Raw genomic sequence first — 10,960 nt, 5'->3', positions numbered from 1 at the left:
AGTATCTGCAGAAATTTGATATTATTGCAGTTGGATAAATATTTAATTCTACCACTCTCACCTCTTTTTAGTCCACACAGTTTAGATTGCAATTTAGTTACTGAATTCACCCACCCCAACCAAGGGTCTAGTACCTCATAAATACTTCCTGTGTGAAGGTTAGAATGGCACAAGTTATGTGGGGTGTATAAACGTACATTAAATGTTTGCATTGGCACTGTCTCTTCTGGATAAACTCTGATTCTAGGAAGTCAATTAATTAGAAATCAGTATACTTATTGGTATGCGGAAAAGAATCAGCTCTTTTGGGATGGGTGGGTGATGAAGAGACAGGAAAATATCCATCAAATGAGAATGAAATGCCTTAGGCCTCTGGAGGTATGAATTAAGAAGAAAATAATACTTTGTCTACTGTACATACCTTCAATTACAGTTTTGAGTGACTAGTCCTTGGGCTACGAAAAGAGCTAGTATGTGGTGAAGAGTAAAGAACATAACGAAACAGTTTTAAAACTATGATAGTTTTGTTGTTTCAGGATAGTAGACTTTGCTTAAAGTCAACATGTATTTTTCTTTCACTAAATACTAAAATGCATCCTGTGGCATATTCTGTGCTTACAGTGCTGGTATCCAATTTAGACAAGGAAAGGGGTATAGACAGAAAATATCTTGAGGAGGTGATTTCTCTGCTGAGACTACGAAAATCTTTATAGGTAAAATGAGGACATCCTAAGTCGAAGGAAGAGCTGGAGCCAAAATTGTGAGGTTTTATTTAATATGGTCCATAAACATTTGCCTGGATGTATTTCCAGAAACAGTGAAACATAAAGATATGCCAAATTAGTAAGATGTCAGATCTATAATGAAATGACTAAACTATGTTGAGTTTGTGGGCTTACAGTGGAAAGGCATTTAGTGCCACCTTTAGGATGTAAGCTTGTCTTTGTCTGGATCATAAAAGTAACTTAAAATATTCACTTGAAAATATAGTGTAGATTCTTGAGGGGAGGAAAAGAAATCACAAATTGGAATGCTTTGAAAACAGCACAGAGAAGACCATAGATAAAATTGCTTTTAAATTCTATCACATGCTTAATGTGCCATCTGAGTCTATATCATGTGACTTTTATGATACCAGGCATGACATAATAGAGACCATGATCCCTGGGCCAGTTCCTGCATTTATCTCCTGTTCTAATGTATCCTAACTTAACTCTTTTCATACTTTCCAGGATGAACCAGAAACCACTTAGTAATTTATCCTATCTCCATGTTTTAGTTTTTTACAAATTCTTCAATTTTTTCTTCTTCCTTAGAAATTATTTAAATTTATACCCTTATGTTGCATTAAATGATCATATCAATCAAATATCTCTTTTTTTCTTTAAATGGTAACTTAGTCTCACGTTTAACTTTTTACACTATTTAAAAAAAATAAGGATAATAAAGTTACACATCTAAGTTTATTGTTCAAATAAGAAAATTGCAGATATTTGTCGACATTTACCAACATCAAATTTAATCTTTGTAATCCTGCATAATCTGGTTGTCCTCTGGTGGATCAGTTTTAATTAGGATGACATTCATAAACTGAAGATGGCTGATGAGTTGGCCTTGAAAGGGAGGTAGCTGATGTATCAGCTATCACTGTCACTGGAAACCGTGGGTTGCTCCCTGGTTGAAGTTTAGATAAATGACATTTATTGGCAGATATGTTGTGATATCTATTTTGAAAAGTAGAAGGCTTCACCATCAGTCCAAATTAATTGCTCTGTATGGGAGACAAGATGCTCTACTGAGAAGTAGAAGTTGTAGTTGTAATGAAGTTCAAAACACAGCCATTTGCTTCAGTGTAGCTGCTTTCAGAGTGCCCGTGGACAGTGGTCAACTGATTTAAATTAGCACGTTGATCCACTGCAATTTGTTCTGGTGGTCTACATGACATTGATGATGGAGGAGAAAAATCACTTCTGATCGGGGTAATTGTATCACCAATTATGTGGCTAGTAGAGGGCTTTCTTATTAGAGGCATGTTTAAATTTGGAGAAGGTAAAAATGCACTTTCTCAACTAGTGTCAGCCATAAAATCAGAATTATGTTTACGAACATTACCTCCTCTTTTAAAGTGCTTCTTGTTGACATTTTGAGCCAATGAAGATACCAGAGAGGAATTTTTAATCCCAATTCTTCATTTTATTCTCTCTAAAAGCAGGGGAAACCCTCATTTAATATTTGGATTATGATAGAACTGAAGCTACAACCAAAGGAGAAAGATTTTAGTAATATTTTAAACCAAAACACAAGACTATAATAAGAATCACCTATAAAACCTCAGATTTCACTTTTACTATGCAAAGATAATATCATCAAAATATGAAAATTGATAATGATATTTTGAAGTTACTTATTTGGAGAATACACATTTAAATAGTATAGTCATCAAATTTAAGAAGTTAGCATTTGCAGTAACGGTGAATGCCAATTTTGAAAAGCAGCTTTAATACCTTTATTTAGGTTTCTGCTAAGATTTATAGTTGCTAGCAAAGTTTCTCAAAATCTTGAATACTTAAGGCACTGTTCTCATTTTTAGAAAAAATAAAGAATTTTAGCCTTTGTAGTTTTATACAATTTTCAAAACCTACCTTCATATTTATATTACCACAGAGTGATGTACAAAATAAAATTTTATACATCAGTTACCAAGACGTAACTAAAATTTCTGAATATCTTGCTTAAAACAGAGACTTCTATTTCTTCTGCCAGAAAGTCAGCTAGACAAGCAGATCTTTGAAAATTCTGCCGTACTTAACTAAACCCATAAAAGATAAGCTGTCTAATTAAACGATTCAAATATTCTGAAAGGGGCCATTCTTTCCAAAACATCCTTCTTAAAGACATCTTCGTCAATCACTATGGAAGTTCCATTATCATCCCAACAGATGGATTTAAATTGGTCACTCCAAGCCATTTTCCAGAGTTTACTTGGAAGTGTCAGAAAACGAAAATCATTATCTTCATCTGGTTCCGAGACACAATGTGTGTAACATTGTCTTTTTATCAAGGATTCTTCTGACAAAGTCTGAAAAGCATTTTCTTCAATCATACACCTCAAGTCCAAGTCCTCAGAGAATGTTTGATCACACAATAGAGATCTACCGGAGTTTCCTGAACCAGTTTGTCCATTTTTACTAGACACATCTTGAATTTCTGAAGAAATATGTTCCATCTCAAATAACTTTTACTATAGCTACTTTTCTAATCTGAATGATTTTGAGCACTGCAGCTTCAAATGCTGCTTTAGCAGGCCTGCACATTTAAACTGCTAGGCCATCAAAATGGTTCTCAACTTGAGTGGTTGTGACATCACAAAATGACAGGTCTCCTAGCAACCAAAGTGTAACATTCAGCGAGTGTTTCCTTCTCATTCATCCAGTTAAAATGAAACATACAGGATGTTTATTTTTATAATGTGATGTGCAAATATTTTCCCCACAAAAATCTTTTGAAATAATTTAATTTTGGGTTCTTTGAAATAAAACCAATCTCCTTCCTTTTGTACACAAATTTATACCAGATTGGTGAACAGAGTATAAATATGCACAAAATAAATAAAATAATATTAAAGTTTTGGTATTTAAAGTGAAATTTGAGTAAAACCTTTACCGAAAAGGTATAACAATTTCATTATCATTTGTAATTAAAGTGAAACAAAATTTGATTTGGAAACGGAAGTATTTATTTCTCGGTGTACTTTAAAATAAGTATCTCTATATTCAAAACATCAGCAGAATAAATATCAGTTTATTTGCTATGTTTGTAAATAAATGGTAAATATTTATGAATTAAAATTAGATTAAAATAATCAATCAAATTTAAGAAATCCCAAAGGGGGGAATTTTTGTTTCAATTTGTAATTCAGTGCTATAATTAAAACAAATGTAATTTAATTTTCTACTTTAAAATTACACAAGAGAAAATCTTATTGTACATTTACAAATGTTTATTTTTGACATTCTTTCATTCAGAGGGTTTTCAGTCCCTAGAAGGAATAAATTTTCTTGTCATCTTTATAATCCATACTCTTGTGGCTTCTGTTAAGTGTTCCAAAATGATGTTAATAAATAGAGTTATGCAAAATATCCTGGGTTCTATAAGCAGTAACTTCATTAAGTGGCAATCAAAAAACAAAGAAATAACATTATATGTGGGTTGGGATGGATAAGACCAGGTAATGCATTTTAGGAAGCAATGTGTTCCCAAGTCCTGAAACAGTTGGCATTGTTATTATAATACGGTGTTTTAAGGGAACTGCTTTGTGCACTAATTGTAAATAATAGCTATGTTCTGTATCAGTAAACTGTAGTAAATCCAGTTCTACCAAAATTTATATTCATTATTTAGAAATAAATTTCATTAAACATAAGTCAAATTCAAATTGAGTGAAAAATTTTTAATAAATATATGTACACTCAAGCTACAATGTAAATTTCTCATTCTGTATGTGTATATTCCATTCTAAATAAATATTAGCAACCTGAATACATTGCATATTTTAAGTATTATAAACTATAGTTAAGTTGGATTTAGTCCTGATCCACAAAATTTATTTAACATATGCAAATCAATAAATGTGATACCATCCCTTAGAAAACAGAGAATTCAAAAGAAAGAATCTCAAAAAATGTAGGAAAATTATTGACAGAACTGATCTTAACTTTTGTACACAAAAAAATTCTTAACAAATTCTCTCTGGATAGAATATAACTAAAGATAAAAAATGCCATTTGTGAAAAGCCCATGACTAATATCAAGTTGAATGTTAACATACAGGAAGGTGTTCCTCTGGTCCAGTAATAAGAAAAAATAGCTTATTATCACAAGTCCTAAATTACACTACTAGAAGTCTTAGCCAGAAAATCTAGTGAAGAAAAAATATAAAAGGCATCCAACTTGTAAACAAGCAGTAAAATTTTTACAGATGACATAATTATACATAGATGGAAAACCCCATAGACTTCTCCAGTGAGTGTTTGTAACAGTCAACAAACTTAGTAAACTTGCAGAATACAAAATCAATTTACAAATATCAATTGCATTTTTATATACTAACAACAAATTAGGAAAACAATTATGTGTACACTTATTCTAAAAAGAATAAAATGGGAATAAAATTGATAAGTGAAATAAAAGATCTAAACATAGATCTATAAATTAAAAGTGCAAGAAATATAAGTAAACAAAGTAAATGAAAGATATTCTGTGCTCATGGATTGTATACAACGTGAGGAAATACTCTAATCTATTTTTCACATGTTCAATCTCCCCAGCACTACTTACTGAGGAGAATGTCTTTTCTTCATTTTATACTCTTGGTTCCTATTTCATGGGTTAATTGATCATAGGTGTGAGAGATTATATCTGGTTGCTCTATTCTCTCCTATTGATTGCTCTCTGTTTTTGATTCAGTATCATGTTGTTTAAATTATAAAAGCTTTATAGGACTCTTTAACATCAGAGTATTTTACACTATTAGATTTAATAATATTTTTCAAGATTATTTTGGCAACTCATGATCTTTGTGGCAACATATAAATTTTGAAAATATTTGTTCTATTTAATGGAAAAATCTCATGGGTATTTTGACATGAATCACAGTAAATGTTGATTGCTTTGGGTAGAATTTTTTTCAACCACATACTTTCACATCATTAACATAAGAGATCTTTTCCTTTCTTTGGATAAGATTTAATTTCATTCATCAATGTTTTCTATTTTTTAATGTAGAGGTTTTCATCTTATTTTTTAGCTTCATTTCTAGGTATTCTTTACATATATACATATATATATAATTATATACATTATATTTGTAAACACATTTCCTACACAAATATAAGGCAGAAGGCAGTGTCAAGACATATTCAAAGTCCTGAATTAAAGAAAGCTGTAATCTAAGATAATTTATCAAGCAAGGCTATCCTTTAGAATAGAAGGTGAGATAAATACCTTCCATAAAAGCAAATACTCAAAGAATTTAGCAACAGAAAAAGAAATAATGAAAGATCTACTCTAAAGAAAAGAAGCAGGAGGCTATAGAAAGGAGAAAGTCATAATTAGAATGGCAATAGCTGCAATGACATACAATAGAATACATGATGCTGTAAAACAGGACGTCAACAATTTTAATTCTCACAGAGTGAAACAGGACAATACAGAGTATTTTCTTCTTGTTTCTATTCTCTGTAGGAGGGGTTAGAGTTTGTATTCTTATCAGTCAAATAAACATATATAGTAATGGGTCAATATACATACAAAACAGGGTAACCATATATCAAAAGCTTACAATGAAGTAACAAATCCAAAAAGAAACCAAGATTAAAAATGAAAACTTAGCAAGCCACAAAAAGAAAAAGAAATGAACAAAAAGGATATACAAAATCAACTGGGAAATGAAGCTCAAAATGGAAATAAACAGCAGTCTATCAATAATTATCACAATTGTTAATAGAGTAACTGCTTCGATCTAAAGATATATATTGTCAGATGGGATAATATAAAAAGACCCTACATTATGAAGCATACAAGAGAACCAATTTAGTAAGAGGAACACACATCAATTGAAAGCCAGAAGATGGAAAAATATATTCCATGCAAATGGACATGACAAGAAAGCAGGACTAGCAGTATTGACTTCAAACAAAATAGACTTTACATGAAAGGCCATAGAGAAAGATAAACAAGGACATGTTATAATGATGAAAGGAGCAATAAAAAATGAGGGGATTTATACTCATTAAGATATATGCACTCAATATAGGAGTACCTAAATACGTAAAGCAAACACTAATAGATAAAAAGGGAGAAGTCGGAGGGAACGCAATCACAGTAGGAGACTATTACTCCCCATTACCATCACTAGACAGGTCTTTGAGTCAGAAAATTAAATAGGAAACAAAGATATTAAAAGATAGAATGAAATAATTGGAGTTCGTTGATATTTTCAAAACAGTACTTCTCCCCAAAACAGAATATACATTCTTTTCTAGTGCATATGGAACATCTTCTAGGAAAGATTATCTACTCAGTCACAGAAGAAGCCTCGACAAATTTAAGAACATAAAAATTATTTCAAGCTAGTTTTCTGAGAATAATACAATGAAAGTAGAAATCAATCACAGAAAAACAGGGAGAAAAAATGACAGCATTTAGATTAAACAACATGGTATTAAAACAAGTTGAAGAAGTAAAATAAGAACTTAAAAAATATCGAGAAATATGACAAAACCTTATGCAAAGTTTATGGAATGCAAATAAAGCAGGCTTAAGGGGGAAGTTCAGACTGACAAGGCCCTCCTCAAAGTAGAAGAGCAATCTCAAATAAATAATCTAATGTTCTATGTACACTAATCATGAAAAGAAGAGCAAACAAAACAAAAAGTAAGCAGAAAGATGGAAATAAGATCAAGGAAGAAAGAATTGAAATAGAGTCTAAAAAATAGAAAAAAATCAAACTCTTTTTTGAAATACTAAACAAAATTGACAAAACTCAGGGCAGGCTCACCAACAAGAAAAGAGAGTGAACACAAATAACATAAGAATTGAAATTGGGGAAACTACAAAGAGTACATCAAATTTGCAAAATATCATAAGGGAATACCATGAGCAACTCTATGGAAACAAACTGGAAAACCTAGAAGAAATGGAGAAGTTTCTGGATACATTCAGCCCAACAATATTGCATCAAGAAGAAATTGACCACTTGAACAGACAGATCACCAGAAACGGAATAGAATTGCCAATTAAATAAAAAATTTCTGCAAACACAAATTCAGACCCAAATAGCATAACTGTGGAATTTGACCAAACATACAAAGAAAAATCCATACCAGTCCTCCTCAAATTCTTCCAAAAGACTGATATGGAGAGAGTACTCCCAAGCTTACACCATAAGGCCAAAATAACCTGATAACAAAACCACACAAAGACACTACCTAAAAAGACAGCTATACGCCAATATCATTGATAAACATAGATGTAAAAGTCCTTAAGAAATTATTAAAAAACAGAATCCAACAGCATGTAAAAAAAGATCATACACCATGGTCAAGTTAGGTTCATCCCAGAAACACAAGGATGGTGTAACATATGCAAATCAATCAATCAATTGTGATACACCATATCACCAAAGAGAGGACAAAAAACCACATGATAATCTCAGTTGATGCAGAAAAATCATTTGATCACATTTAAAACGTATCTGCAAATAAAGTTCTTATCACAGAGGATACAGAGAGACCATATCTCAACATAATAATAATAGCTATTTATGACAAATATATAGCCAGCAACATACTCAATGATGAAAAACTGAAACCCTTCTCACAAATACCTGAGACAAGACAAGGTTGCCCATTCTCACAATTTAAATTCAATATAGTCTTGGAACTCCAAGCCACAACGTTCAGGCAAGAAAATTTGATTTCCTATCAAATTATGCAAAATATTTCTTTTCAGGACTGAAACAAATGATCCGAAGATTTACATAGTGTCATAAAAAATACATAGTTTCCAAAGAAATATTGAAGTAAAAGAAAGAGGCTAGAGAAATAACCCACCAGGTGTCCATACACTATTGTAGAGCTACAATAATGAAAATGACATTATATTGGTATAGAAACAGGCATATGGACCAATGGAACAGAATAGAGAGCCTAGGAATAAATCAACAGCCCTATGTTCAATTAACCTTTGACAGAGTAGCCAAGAATATGACAGAGAAAAGACCATCTCTTCTCCAACTGGTGTTGGGAAAACTGGATAGCAGCATCAGAGCAATGGAGTTAGAACACTCCTTCACTCCATACACAAGAATAAACACAAAATGGCTTGAAGACGTAAATATAAGGAAGACACAGTAAATCACCTAGAAGAAAACATAGGCAAAACACTCTGAGATAAATCTCAGCAATGATCTCCTAGAATAGACTACCCAGGGAAGGGATGTAAGAGCAAAATTAATAAATGGGACCTAATAAAACTTATAAGAATTTGCACAGCAAAGGGAACCATAAACAAAACAAAATGACAATTTACAGGTTTAAAGAAAATATTAAGAAGTGATGCAACTGACAAAGGCTTAATTTCCAAAATATAAAGACTTCATACAACTTAATAATAATTAAAAAAAACAAGAAACCCAATCTGAAAATGTGCAGAAGCCATAAACAAGCAATTCTCCAATAGAGACATTCAAATGCCACATAGATATATGAAAAAAGAATTGCTCACTATCATTGTCAGAGTAGGGCAATCCAAAAGTATAATGAAGTATCACTTCACAGTAGTCACAATGGTCATCTTTCAAAAGTCCACAAACAATAAATGCTGGGGAAGCTTTGGAGAAAGGGAACCTTCCTACACTGTTGGTAGGAATGTAGTTTGGTTCAGTCATTTTGGAAACCAGTATGGGGATTCCTCTAATGCATAAAAATAAACTTAACATACGAACCAGCAAACCCACCTCTGGGTATATATCAAAGGGAACCCTATTTCAAAAAGACACATGCACCCCAATGTCCTCAGCAGTTCTGTATACAATAGCCACAACATGGAAGCAACCTAATTGTCCAACAACAGATGACAGTATACAGAAATTATGCCATATTTACACAATGGAAAAATATTCTGCAATAAAAAATGATAAAACAATGACATTTGCAGCCAAAAGGATGTCCCCAAAAATTGTCATTCTAATTGAAGTTAGACAGAAAGAGAAAGAAAAATAACACATGACATGAAATATGTGGAATGTTAAAAAAAAATTTGGATGAGAACACAATGATTTCATCTAAAAATTTAAGCAAACTCGCAGACCAACTAAACAATTTTATGATTACGGCAGAAAGGGGTTGTGAGGGGATATACTTGGGATATTTAGATTTATAATTGTTATGCTCTATATATAAAAATACATTTTTTAAAAATTTCTTTTGTATGACACAGGGCAGTAATTTAAATACCATGAAGTAACATTTAATAGGTACACAAATGTTAGCATGTACGGGAACACTGTGCTATACACCACAGAATGACACACTGAAAATGGCAGTAGTTCAATGATAAATAAATGAATAAATATGTAAATAAATAAATAAATATATATATATAAATAAATAAACATATAAATAAATAGTATCTAAATAAAAATATTCACTAATAAATGAAATACAAAGATTCACAGTACTTATTTTTCACCTCAAAATGTAGGAGAAAACAGAAAAAATTAAGAGGAAAATTGAATGAATGAGAGGAAGGCAAATAACAAGAGAAACATTTGTAAATATAAAAAAAAAAAAACCTAAGTCTGTTTCTTTTAAACATAAAGTGGCAAACATTTACGTTGGCTAAGAAAATAAAATTAGAAATAAAAGAGAATATATTACCACTGATGCTGTAGAGATGCAAAGCATCATAAGTAGTTACCACTAGACAATGATTTGAATGACTTAGAACAAAAGACACATTCCCAGTAACATATGTCTTCCAATACTGAATCAAGAAGATATAAGAAATTTAAATAGAGCAAAAGTGTGAATGAGTAAATCAATAATTCAAACTTCCCAAACCAGAGAAAATTTCAAGACGACTTTACTGGTGTATTCTGTCATACGTTTGAAGACAATTTTTCACCAATACTTCCGCAAATCTTCCAAGAATTTGAAGGGGGTGAAAGATTCCAAATAAGTTTTTTGATGCCAGCTTTATTTGCATAAAAATGAGAGAAAGGACATTATATGCAAAATATAGAATATTATCCCTGATGAACATATGTGCCAAAATTCTCAACATAACACAAGCAAAATGAATTCAACAACACATTTAATGTATCATACACATACATGAGTAAAGGGATTTATCCCTGGGTTAAAGGATACTTCAAAATATTCAAATCAATAAAGGTGAC

At 31.6% G+C, this 10,960-nt stretch overlaps 1 long non-coding RNA gene across 1 annotated transcript; it reads right to left on the bottom strand.

The window, feature by feature from the left end:
• Positions 1-1,444: 1,444 nt before the first annotated feature.
• Positions 1,445-2,903, bottom strand: LOC140693941 (uncharacterized). The gene is made up of 3 exons (XR_012069660.1): positions 2,643-2,903; positions 2,113-2,202; positions 1,445-1,771 (listed from the first exon to the last, which is right to left on the bottom strand). It is a non-coding gene; the product is annotated as an uncharacterized lncRNA (long non-coding RNA).
• Positions 2,904-10,960: the final 8,057 nt, after the last annotated feature.

The sequence above is a fragment of the Vicugna pacos genome, unplaced genomic scaffold, assembly GCF_048564905.1.
Source record: "Vicugna pacos unplaced genomic scaffold, VicPac4 scaffold_20, whole genome shotgun sequence".
Taxonomy (NCBI): Eukaryota; Metazoa; Chordata; class Mammalia; order Artiodactyla; family Camelidae; genus Vicugna; species Vicugna pacos.
Note: the sequence above shows the minus strand (reverse complement) of the source record. Positions and strands in the feature narration are given on the sequence as shown.